This window comes from Phyllostomus discolor, chromosome 2 (genome assembly GCF_004126475.2).
Source record: "Phyllostomus discolor isolate MPI-MPIP mPhyDis1 chromosome 2, mPhyDis1.pri.v3, whole genome shotgun sequence".
NCBI lineage: Eukaryota > Metazoa > Chordata > Mammalia > Chiroptera > Phyllostomidae > Phyllostomus > Phyllostomus discolor.
This window is the reverse complement of record NC_040904.2, coordinates 164033551-164045360: the sequence shown is the minus strand read 5'-3', so window position 1 is coordinate 164045360 and position 11810 is coordinate 164033551. Positions and strand designations below refer to the sequence as shown.

The 11810-nt window shown below is 41.8% G+C and overlaps 1 pseudogene; it reads right to left on the bottom strand.

Annotated features, from left to right (window-relative positions):
• Window positions 1-9211: 9211 nt before the first annotated feature.
• Window positions 9212-10520, bottom strand: LOC114513684 (annotated as a pseudogene).
• Window positions 10521-11810: the final 1290 nt, after the last annotated feature.

The window sequence follows — 11810 nt, the reverse complement described above, 5'->3', positions numbered from 1 at the left end:
TCTCCTTGGCTATTTTCATACTATGCAAATCCCCTTTTCCAATGGTCTTATCTCTGGTGAGGCAGAATCACCTCTGACTGACCCCAAGGGTTTTATATAGGTAGGGGAGTGGGCAAAGAGGAAGGGTCTGGGTTCTTGGAAACAGCTTCTTAGAGAAAGAGGGAGGAGTGGGTTAAGGGTTGGGGGGGAACTACAATAGAATTGTGTAATCTTAGCTTTGAAGAGACTTGGTGATCATAAATCCTCTGCCTGTTAGGTGCTCTTTAGCAGGAATCAGCCTGAGAAGGAAGTAGAGCCAAGAACAAAGCAAAAGGAAGAGAAAAGCCCCACCAGAGTATACAACTGGCTCTCTCCACCCTTGCCGCTCTGCATGCTTGACACCCTGCCCAGTGCTTCCTACCCACAGCTTCTCCCCCTACCCACTTTTTCTTTTTTAATCCCCACCAAGGGCACGCTTATTGATTTTAGAGAGAAAAGAAGGAAAGGAGAGAAAGAGAGAGAAACATTGACATGCAAGAGAAAGATCGGTGGGAGAGGGAAACATCCATCCCATATGGGCAAAATTTGCAGCCAAGACATTGACCCGGACCAGGAATCAAGCCTGAGACTTTCCAGTTTATGGGACGGGACTGTGATCCAACCAACTTGAGCCACACTGACCAGGGCCCCCCTGGCCCTCTTACATTCAGCCCCCAAACCTATGGTCCTATATGCTCTGCTTCTTCACTCAGTTGGGGTAAGACTTAGTGCACTAGAGGTCTGGCTAGAACTGGAGTAAATGCGATCATTGCGGGTAAAAGAATATTCCAGTGGTCCCCTTCTAGGCAGGTGGTGCCCCTAAGTAAGCACCCACTTAGGTAATAAAAAGCACCTTAAAGCTAACTGAAACATCACAACTCTGCATTCCATTGGAAGTGTCATCTAGTAGTGACAAATGGTTATATCTAAACCTAATCATGTGCTTTGATTGGGATGATAATTTATCTTTTTATTTTTCTTTTGATAATTTATCTTTTTAAATTAAAATATATAAAAGTGACCTGGCTGGTGTGGTTCAGTGGATTGAGTGCTGACCCATGAACCAAAAGGTCACTGGTTCAATTCCCAGTCAGGGCACATGCCTGGGTTGTAGAGCAGGGCCCCAGTTGGGGCCATATTTATTGATGTATCTCTCACATCGATGTTTCTCTCCCTCTCTCTCTCCCTCCCTTCCCCTCTCTCTAAAAATAAATAAAATATTAATATATGTATAAAAGTAATGTACAAAATCTAAAAGGAGAGAAGGAAACAAGATTAAATACTTTCCAATACTTTCCATCCCACTCCCCAGAGGTAACATTGTAAAATAGTTTCTTAAACCAAACATATACACATTTTTCTTTATGTTTGTACGATCATACTATTCCGCATCTTGATTTCTTAAACTCTGGTTTCTTTGTTTTACAATATATCTTGGACACCTTCCCAAACAGTACATGTAAACCTACCCTTTTTTTTCAAACCCAATGAATAAATTTGGAGTCTCTTCTACCTTCATTTGGAATTTATATATGTCTATTCCATTTACCAAAAAGAAAAAAAATTTTAAAGATTTTATTTATTTTATTTTTTTAATTTTAATTGTTATTCAAGTGCAGTTTTCTGCCTTTTATCCCCATCCCAGCCCCCCCCCCCCATTTATTTATTTTTAGACAGAGGGGCAGGGAGGGAGAAAGAGGAAAAGAAACATCAATGTGTGGTTGCCTCTCACATGCCCCCAGCTGGGGACCTGGTCCACAACCCAGGCGTGTGCCCTGACTGGGAATCAAACCGGTGACCCTTTGGTTCACAGGCTGGCACTCAATCCACTGAGCCACACCAGCCAGGGCCAAAAGGAATTATTAGTCCAATATTGGGGGGAAAGCACAGAATTGTGATTATGCATTCTGTCACCTCTCCTGTTTTGGTGACATTTTTTAGACTTTTTTCCTACCCATTGTCCAGTTGAATGTTTATATCACACAAATCTGCTCTCAATCTGTAATAAAGAATAATTACTATGTTCCAAATTCCTTCCAAAAATCAAAACCTTGCTCCATTAATGTCCAATTATGGTCACCAGACCAATTTTTCAGTGATATCTAGGTCTTTTTTGACCCTTGCCTTAGTAATTTGTCATCCATCTAGTCTGAGAGACAGCATACAAAATATGACATCATTTTACATAAAACTTTTTTAAGAACTTTTTAAAAAAAAGATTTTGTTTATTTTTATTTTGGAGAAAGAGACAGAGAGAAACATCAATGTGTGGTTGCCTCTCACATGCCCCCAACTAGGGACCTGGCCCACAACCCAGGTATGTGCCTTGACTGGGAATCGACCAACAACCCTTGGTTCACAGGCTGGCACTCAATCCACTGAGCCACACCAGCCAGTGCTATGTAAAACTTCTTATTGCATCTATATAGGAGTGGTGTTGGGGTAATTATTTTAGAAGGACCCTTAATAATTTTCTTTCAGGTCTCAGCAACCAAAATTTGGTGAGGAAGAGGTTATTATACTTAATTTCCTATACATTGTATACCTCATTTTTCTTTTTAATTGCTGCCTTGCACCAGTGTGTGGAGTACAAATGTCCTCAACCCAGGTCTTGTAGTGATGGATGTCTTGGTCTTCAGTAGTTTTAGTTTTGTAAAAATGCTACAATTAAGGTTAATTAATATGCAAATAATGTTTGTGATTAATAATTATGCTATGTCAGCATACCTATAGGATAAATTCCTAGAAATGGTATGCTGGCCTACCACATTAACAAATATTTTTTGTTTGGTTTGGTTTGTTTTTTTTTTAATTGAAACTTTTTTTTAGACTGATTTTTTTAAAGATTTTATTTATTTTTAGAGAGGGAAGGGAGGGAGGGGGAGAGAGAAAGAAAGACAGAGAGAGAGAGAGAGAAACATCAATGTGCGGTTGCTGGGGGTCATGGCCTGCAACCCAGGCATGTACCCTGGCTGGGAATCGAACCTGGGACATTTTGGTTCCCAGCCCGCGCTCAATCCACTGAGCTATGCCAGCCAGGGAAACTTTTTAAAAGATTTTTATTTATTTATTTTTAGAGGGGAAGGGAAGGAGAAAGAAAGGGAGAGAAACATCAATATGCGGTTGCCTCTCATGTGGCCCTCACTGGGGACCTGGCCTGCAACTGATGCATGTGCCCTGACTGGGAATCGAACCAGCAACTCTTTGGTTTGCAGGCCCACGCTCAATCTACTGAACTACACCATCCAGGGCCATATTAATAAATATTTATGAAGTACCTATTTTGTGCCAAGCCCTGTGCTAGTCAAGTGTGCATGTGGTCACCAAAATGGGTATTGTCCCTACCTCATAGAGCTCACAGTCTAGTGCAAAAGCATGTGCATTTTAATTGTCCTCCAACAAATACTTACTGAGGACCTACTATGTACCAGCCACTCTTACAGGCACTAGAGATACATCAGTGAACAAAGCAGACAAAATCCCTCTCTACATGAAGCTTATATTCTGGTGACAAGAGACAAAAAATAAACAATAAGAATAATGTAGCATGCTAGCTGGTGATGAGTGTTATAGCCCTGGACAGAGCAGGCAAAGAGGGTTGTAGTAGGGGGAGGCAGGAAAGGAAAAATGGATGCATGATGATTTACGGTAATGAATCTTTGACTGAAATGGAAAACTCAGTTTTTACTAAGAAATGCAGCGTGGCCCTGGCCAGTGTGGCTCAGTTGGTTGGACACTGGCCCATAGACCAAGAAGTGGCTGGAGGATTTGATTCCCAGCAGGGCACATGCCTGGGCTATGGGTTCAGTCCCTGGTCTGGGTGACAAGAGGCAACCGATCGGTGTTTCTCTCTCACACTGATGTTTGTCTCCCTCTTTCTCTTTCCCTTCCCTTCCCTTTAGAATCAATGGCCATGTCCTTGAGTGAGGATTAAAAAAATATATATGTATATGTTTTAAAAAATGTAATGTGTTTACTTTACAATCTCAAACAATATGAGGATCCTTGGGGGAGAAAATCTAAAGACGGACTGAGGCCCTGAGAACAACGCCAGGACAGGCAGAACCTGTGGGTGGTGGAGCAGCCCCCCCGAGGAACCGGGTGGGAATCTTCATCATTGTAGAGCCCTGAGAGGAGATGGGCCAGGAAGGCCTGCAAAGTGAACAGAGCAAGAGCTGCCCTTCGTGAGTGAGGTCTGAGCTCGAGTTACATAAGAGGTTATTTGGGAGCTTCTGTGGGTAGGCACCCCTGTGGCCTCTGAGTACCTGGATTGTACTACCTGGAAGAAAACATTCCACTTGAAAGCAAGGTGCCCTGGTGACATGTCGCTCACCTCTCTGAAAAACATAACATTCACCTGCCTCACTTGCTTCTGTTCTCTCTCCAGCCCCTGCTTTCTCCACCCCAGCCCCCAATCTTTATAAGAATCTAGAGGACATGAGTCTTTGGAAAGATGATTGAGCTTTAATTTCTGAAATTTGTTTTAGAAACACATTCAGCGTAGTTTTCCTGCCTTGTCCACCCCTCTGTTTTCCAAATGTGTTAAGTATAATATGGAATGTGTTTGCTCTGACGCGCAGGTGCCCCAGAGGTCTGGTGAGCACCCCCAAAGGGTTGCACCACATAGGCCGGAGAATAGACTGACCTCAGCAAAAGTGACGGCATGGGGACCTGCCTAAGGGTGAAGCAGAAAGTCCCTGGCAGAGCCTGAGCGGGCCTTGCAGCTGAGTCAGGCTAATTGGAGTAACCCGAGACAACCTGCAAGCACCTGATATGACTATCCCTCCATCAGACAAGGTCCCACAGTTCCCAGGGCGCTTATGTATTTGATCCTCATTACAATCCTGCGAGGTATGCAGGGTGGTGGGTATTACTGGTTCTGGCTCAGAGGTAGGCACTGAGATTCAAAGAAATCATGTGACTCGTCTGAAGCCACTGAGCTAGAAGCTTAAAGCAGGAAAACACATCCCCACATTCCCAGTCCCAAGCTCTGTCCTCCATGTATTATAACTTAACCCAGGGGTTCTCAGCCCTGGCTGCAATTGAAGTCATCAGAGGAGTTTTACAAATAATACGAAGGCCCATGTCCCATCTCCAAAGATTCTGATTCAATTGTTTTGGAGGGGGAGCTTAGGCGCCCAGGAAATCTTAAAAGGGCTGCTACTTAGTATCAACAGGCAGGCAAGGTTGAGAGTCAGACCCAAGCTGTACCTCCTGATGTGGCCATGGCCATGCCTGTTTGAAACAGCGCACTGCTGGAAAAGCCTGGCGCCTTCGGGGCAATCCCCCTCTCCCTGCAGGAAGATGACTGCACAAACGGTGGCCCATTTAGTTTTCCAAGGGCTAAAGGGAAAAATTAATGATTCCAAGGTTATACTATGGAATTATCTGTCCCATTTCACCCACCCCCTGTCTAGGTGCAATCCAGAGCGGATATTAAATTAATAAATGGTACTGGAAGGGGCAGAATGGCAGGTATCATACACTGACATTTTTTAAAAGAAGACAAAAACAACAACAAAATATATGTGTTATATACATACACATATATCTAGGTATATATTCATACATATATGTCCTTATATATGTGCAAAGATCTCTGGCAAGATACACAAGAAATTGGAAATGATGATTGCCTCTAAAGAGGAAACTGGTGCAGGGGAAATTAAGGTGGGAGGGAGGCTGACTTTCCCTTGCACATCCTTTGTACCTTTTGAATCATACACTACTAATTCAAATACAAAATATTTTATTGTATTTTTTCCATTACCATTTATCCCCCCCCCCCGCCCGCCATTTTGTTGTTCTCAACTTTTAGAATGGTACAGGAACCTGCAGCCGCAGGGAAGGAAATATTGCACCCTTCTGTGTTTCTGTCCCACACCATTCATTCAATGAGTCATTCAACAAATATTGGTTGAGCACCTACTGTGTGCCAAGAACTGTTCTAGCAACTGGGAATACAGGGTAAACAAAACAGATATTCCTGCTCCTGTGGAGCTTACATTCTCGCAGAGGGAGAGACAGTAAATGATCAATGTAATGAGTAAATTATATAACATGTCAGAAGAGGTATGATAGTAAAAATAGAGCAAGATATGAGAAATCAGGAGTTGGGGAATGTTCTAGTTTCCTGTTATCGCTGTAACAAATAACCATTAGCTCAGTGGCTTACAACACCCATTTGCTATCTTACGGTTCAGGAGGTCAGAAGTCCTAAAATCAGTGCACAGGCAGGAAGGGCTGTGTGCCTTCCAAAAGCTCTAAGGGAGAATCAATTTCTCCTGCTTTTTCCAATTTCAAGGGGCCCTCTGCATTCTCTGACTCTTGCCAAACCTGTTATCTTCACAGTCAACTGCATAATCTTTTCAAATTTCTCTCTCTGACTTCTGCTTGCCGGCAGTCACGTTTCCTTCTCTGACTCAGGCCCCCGTTTTCCCCCTACAAGAAGGTCCTTGGGTGACATCAGTTCCGCACAGATGACTCATCATGACCTCCCCATCTCAAGACCTTTACCTCAATCATGACTGCAAAGCCCCTTTGCCATGTAAGGTAGCATTCAAGGTTCTGGGGATTAGGCTGTGGACTTTTTCAACAGAGGAGTAATTATTTTGCCTACCATAAGAGGGGAGAGGCAGGTTACAATTTTAAGTTGGGCAGTCTGGAGAGAGGATGGCATTTGAGTCAAAACTGAAGGAGATGATGACATTACTATATTTTCCCATGTATAATGCACACTTTTTTACCCAACTTTTTTAGGGAACAATAAGGATGCTCATTATATATGGGTAGTACTAATGCCATATCTATACAAATGTTTTTAATTATTTTATTTATGCTTGTGCATTAAAATTGTAAGTCTAGAAAGCAATAACAATATCTGTATGCAAAATAATACCATGAAATATGATCATCAGTTTTATATATAAATTAAAAATTGAATTAAAAATTAAAACAAATTATTTTTTTTCCTGATAGTTTGGGCCAAAAATGTGGGTGTGTATTGAACACAGCAAAATACAGTAAATAAATGGCAAAGCAAGAATCCAAACCCAGGCAGTCTGGCTGCAAAGTCTAAACGTAGGGAATGGGATGAATTGTCACTCAGTTCCATTCCAAATTTGTGCCTTTTGCTTCATGGGTGGTAAAGCTAAAAAGCACTCTTCTGAGACACCCTTGCAGCTAGGATGTGAATTATGTGCCACTAATTAGATGCAATTCAATCATATTTGGAAGGTGGAGGTAAGACAAAAACCCCCTCCAGCTGCTGTGGTTGCTCCTGCTGGCAAGCGTGGTCATGGGGCTGTCGGGTTTTTCTGGAGCAATGTCCAGTGTCCAGTCATTGGTTTTGTGAGTACTGAGAGGCAGCTGTACCAGGGGAAGTAGTGGCTTCCTGATCCATAGGTCACAACTGCCTGAGTATGTCCATGGGTTCTGTAGCTGCCCCATGCTAGAGTGGGTTGTGTTTCCTGCAACTAGAGTCAAGTATGAGACCTTCAAGGAGGAGATCCGGGAGCAGTTATGTCACTTGGCTGGGTGTGAAGGCAGTGAAATCCTAGTTACCACATGTAATGGCAAAACTGGTAATTTAATTTACTACCTGGGGCTACCCGAAAGGCAAGGCTTTGGCAGACTACATAGTTGTTGCAATAGACCATGATGGTGAGGAAAAGGAAATTGAAGGTTCTGGTGTGATCTGGCTGCCTTGGCTGCACTGGTTAGCTCAAAGAAAAGAAATGGAAAGCTCAGAGTTTTAAATTCTTGGCTCAAGAGGACCAGACTGCCTCTAAGACTTCCCAAATGAATCTCTCAAATCCTGTAGTCACACGGCTGATGTAGTGGAGACCTGAAGCTGCAGGTTATTAACTACATCACAAGCAGGTCTTACATGAAAGCCAAGGCACTGAGGAGGATCCTAAGAATGGACAAAGGGGCTTTGGGATGTACTCGTATTTCAGGATGCTAACTACACAGACTCACTAAACCTCACTGGCTGGCAAAGGCACCCTCTGCTTCTCTGTCTAACGAGGCTGGTCCTGTCTCACGTGAAGACTATAAGGGCCTCACCTAAGGTAGTTAGCGTGCAGTGGATGCCTCGGCTGTATTTAGGGGACAAATACAAAATCTGGTTCTACAGGAGAAGACACACAAACCAAAAGATTTTGCTAGTTGATATGGACACAAACTGGAGGAATGTGTATGAGGTTGGATCCTAAGGGTGCTAACCAGAGAGGAAGAAATACAGTTTTAGACTGAATTTATTGATTTGGGTTTATTTACATGGGTTCAGAGATTCCAAACTCAGTCTGCTGACTCCAGCAACTTGGACTGGCTTTATCTCTTTCTCCCATTGACTGGCTAAAACCTGGACTCAGTAGTGATACACAACAAATGAAGCCGAGTTACCAGAAATCTGACTGCATGATTCAGAAAGAATCCGAAGAATTAGGGAGAGGAAAATGTTAGAGCAGATTTATCACATACAGTCCACTCACCTGCCCCTAAATAACTTGTCCCAGAGGCCCTGGGGGATGTTCCCTTCACTGAGACACTGATAAATACACTGGTAAGAGAGGTATTTTTGGTTTTGGTTTTGTTTGCATGCTGTAAAAGATCATTTTAGTAGAACCTATTCATTTCTCCTCACTCAAAATTGCAAAGAGAAAGCAACATAAAATATGAGGCTAGGGAAGCTGATCTTCAAGAATTTCTGTCTTCACACAAATTTTTTTTTCTGGTATAGCAACACTTCCAAGCCTAGAGCTACTCAAAGATGAATCATGCAAATAAGAAACAATTTTATTTCAAACAGATTAGGTGGTATGTGTGCTGCAGCAAAAGCTGATTGTAGCAAAAAGTTTCATTTCAAACCTGCATTGACGTATAAAATAGACATTATTTGTGAATGATTGATTTCTGGTAGATTCAATCCAACATTACACCAATTTTTACACTTACTATAGATCTGATTTAGATCCTATTATAGATCCTAACTAGAGGTTAAATGTTCATCACCAGAAAATGAGAATAACAGCTACTACTAAGATAATGAGATGTGAAATCCATTCCCCAGCACTGCTTTGAAAATATTCCTCTAGGCTATTAAGAGAAAATCTGACTTTACCTAAATGTATTATTTAACTGAAATTCTTCATTCATTATCTATTGTTGACTTATCACTTCTTTTCTTATACTTTACCCCAAACAGTTAAACATCAGTGCTGCTCAACTCTTCAACTAAGGGCATTTTTTCTCCCAATTCTGTGCACATGTGATTAACCAAAATGATTTTGCCCAAATTGGCTTTGACTGCACTGACTCTTCCTCCAGTCAACATGGGTCCTATGTCCACCCTGAGCACTTCATTCTCAGACAAGTTTTGTACCCTTTCCGCTTTCTTGTCTTCTTCGGTACGTATACCTAGAAGCCATCTAAGTAGGAAGGAGGAACTTTCCAATTCTGTGAAGATCTCAGGTAAAGCTCCAGCTGCACCAAGAACCTATCCCTCCATTCCATCAGCCCAGCACACAGTGGGCTCAGTCTCTGTTCCTACTCCAATACGGCCTCCTGGCGCAGCACACTGAAGGTCATCATGTTCCACAAAGAGTGATACCATTTTGGAAAAGATCAGTTTACATATGCGTTTTCCTTCACTATCTTTGGAAACAATACCAGGTCTAACTGCCATCTCCTGGCCTACCTTTAACACACCTTTCAGAGTACTACCACCAGCCACACTCACAGCCAGGTTTGCTGACTTGAAAGGATTTAATAACAATAAGTCAGGGTTCTGAAGTAAAGTCTCTTGTGGGTACTAGACTTTTCTTTACTGTGTGCTCACAGACAACTGCAATATTGTATTTCAGCTGAGCAGAAATTGGAATAATAGGAGCTCCTTCTGCTACTGTACCTTGTACAAATGCAAGAGTCTGCTCATACTGTCCTTTATTTGAGCTTTCTTTTTTCTTTTCTTTCTTTAAAATTTTTTATTTATGTATTTTTAGAAAGAAGGGAAAGGAGAGGAAAAGAAACATTGATGTGTGAGAGAAACACTGATCAGTTGCCTTTTGAAGGACCTCAAGCCCCCAACCGGACACCTGGCCTGCAACCAGGAATCGAACCAACGATCTTTCACTTTGTGGACAGTGCCCAACCAACTGAGCCACACCAGTAGGGCCAGCTTGGCTTTCTTATACTAAACCCATTTTATTTTGTGGAATCAAAATATGCTTCAGTTTCATGATCTCTATAGCAGCCAGGTGTTCAGAAGTCTGAGGCTGAGGACAAGACTCATTGTCAGCTGTCAACAGAAGAGCTGCATCCATCAGTGCTGCACCATTCAGCATAGTAGCCATCAAAATACCATGGCCAGGACAATCAACAAAGGAAACCTGTCTGAATAATTTGAAGTTCCCTTTGGTCCCTGGAATGTCCATAGGAAACTCATCGGGAATACTACTTCCACAGGATCATTCTGGCTGAGGATAGCCTTGGTCATCAAGTTTATAAAAAAAAATTTTGAAGATTTTATTTATTTACTTTTAGAGAGAGGGGAAGGGAGGGAGAAAGACAGGGAGAGAAACACCGATGCATGAGGATGTATGAAATATATATTGATCAGCTCACCCCCGGGTGAGGACCTGGTCCACAATCCAGGCATGTGCCCTGACCAGGAATTGAACCAGCAATCTTTTGGTTCAGGGGCCAGCACTCAATCCACTGAGCCACACCAGCCAGGGCAACGACTTTATTCTTAGTAGCTAAAAACTAGAAACAATTCAGGTGTCCTTCAACAGGTGAACACTTACATTGGGGTACACCCATGCAGTAGAATATTACTCAGCAATAAAATGGAATGAATTGTTGATACATGTAACAGCCTGGATGAATCTCCAGAAGATTATGCTAAGTGAGAAAAGACAATCCCAAAAGACTACATACTGTATTATTTCATTTATTTATATAACATCCTATTTTATTTCTTTTTTAAATTGTATTTTATTGATTATGCTATTACAGTTGTCCCAATTTTCCCACTTCCCCCCCTTCACCAGCACCCCTCACCCCCTCAGACAATTCCCCCACAATTGTTCACATCCATGGGTCATGTGTATAAATTCTTTGGCTACTCCATTTCCTATACTGTCTTTACATCCCCATGGCTATTCTGCAACTACCTATTTGTACCTCTTAATTGCCTCGCCTCTTCACCCATTCTCCCCCTCCCCTCTCCCATCTGGAAAACTTCTGGTAACTACTTTTCTCTTGCTTCTAAGAGTCTCTCTTTATCTTTCACATTTGACCTTTTAATATTAATGTGTCTTGAAGTGGGCCTCTTTGCATTCATCATAATTGGGATTCTCTGTACTTCCTGGACTTGCATGTCTATTTCCTTCACCAAATTAGAGAAGTTTTACTTCATTATTTTTTCAAATAGATTTCCAATTGCTTGCTCTTTCTCTTCTCCTTCTGGCAATCCTGTGAGGCAAATGTTGGGCCTCTTAAACTAGTTCCAGAGAGTGTTTATATTATCCTCATTTCTTTGGATTCTTTTTTCTTCTTTACTAAAATACCAATGAAACATTAATCTTGTTTTCCACCGGTAGGAATTATAACTTCTTCTGAATTCAATAAAAAGTGTTAATTATGAATATGGCTTACTTAAAGCTAGAAATATAAATGGTTCTGATCTAAAAAAAATTTAAAAATAAAGTAAATAACAGTTCATCTGTGTAGTTGTTATTTGCTTCCTTATGTTCCAAATCATTGATTTCATTCTCAGCTTCATCCAT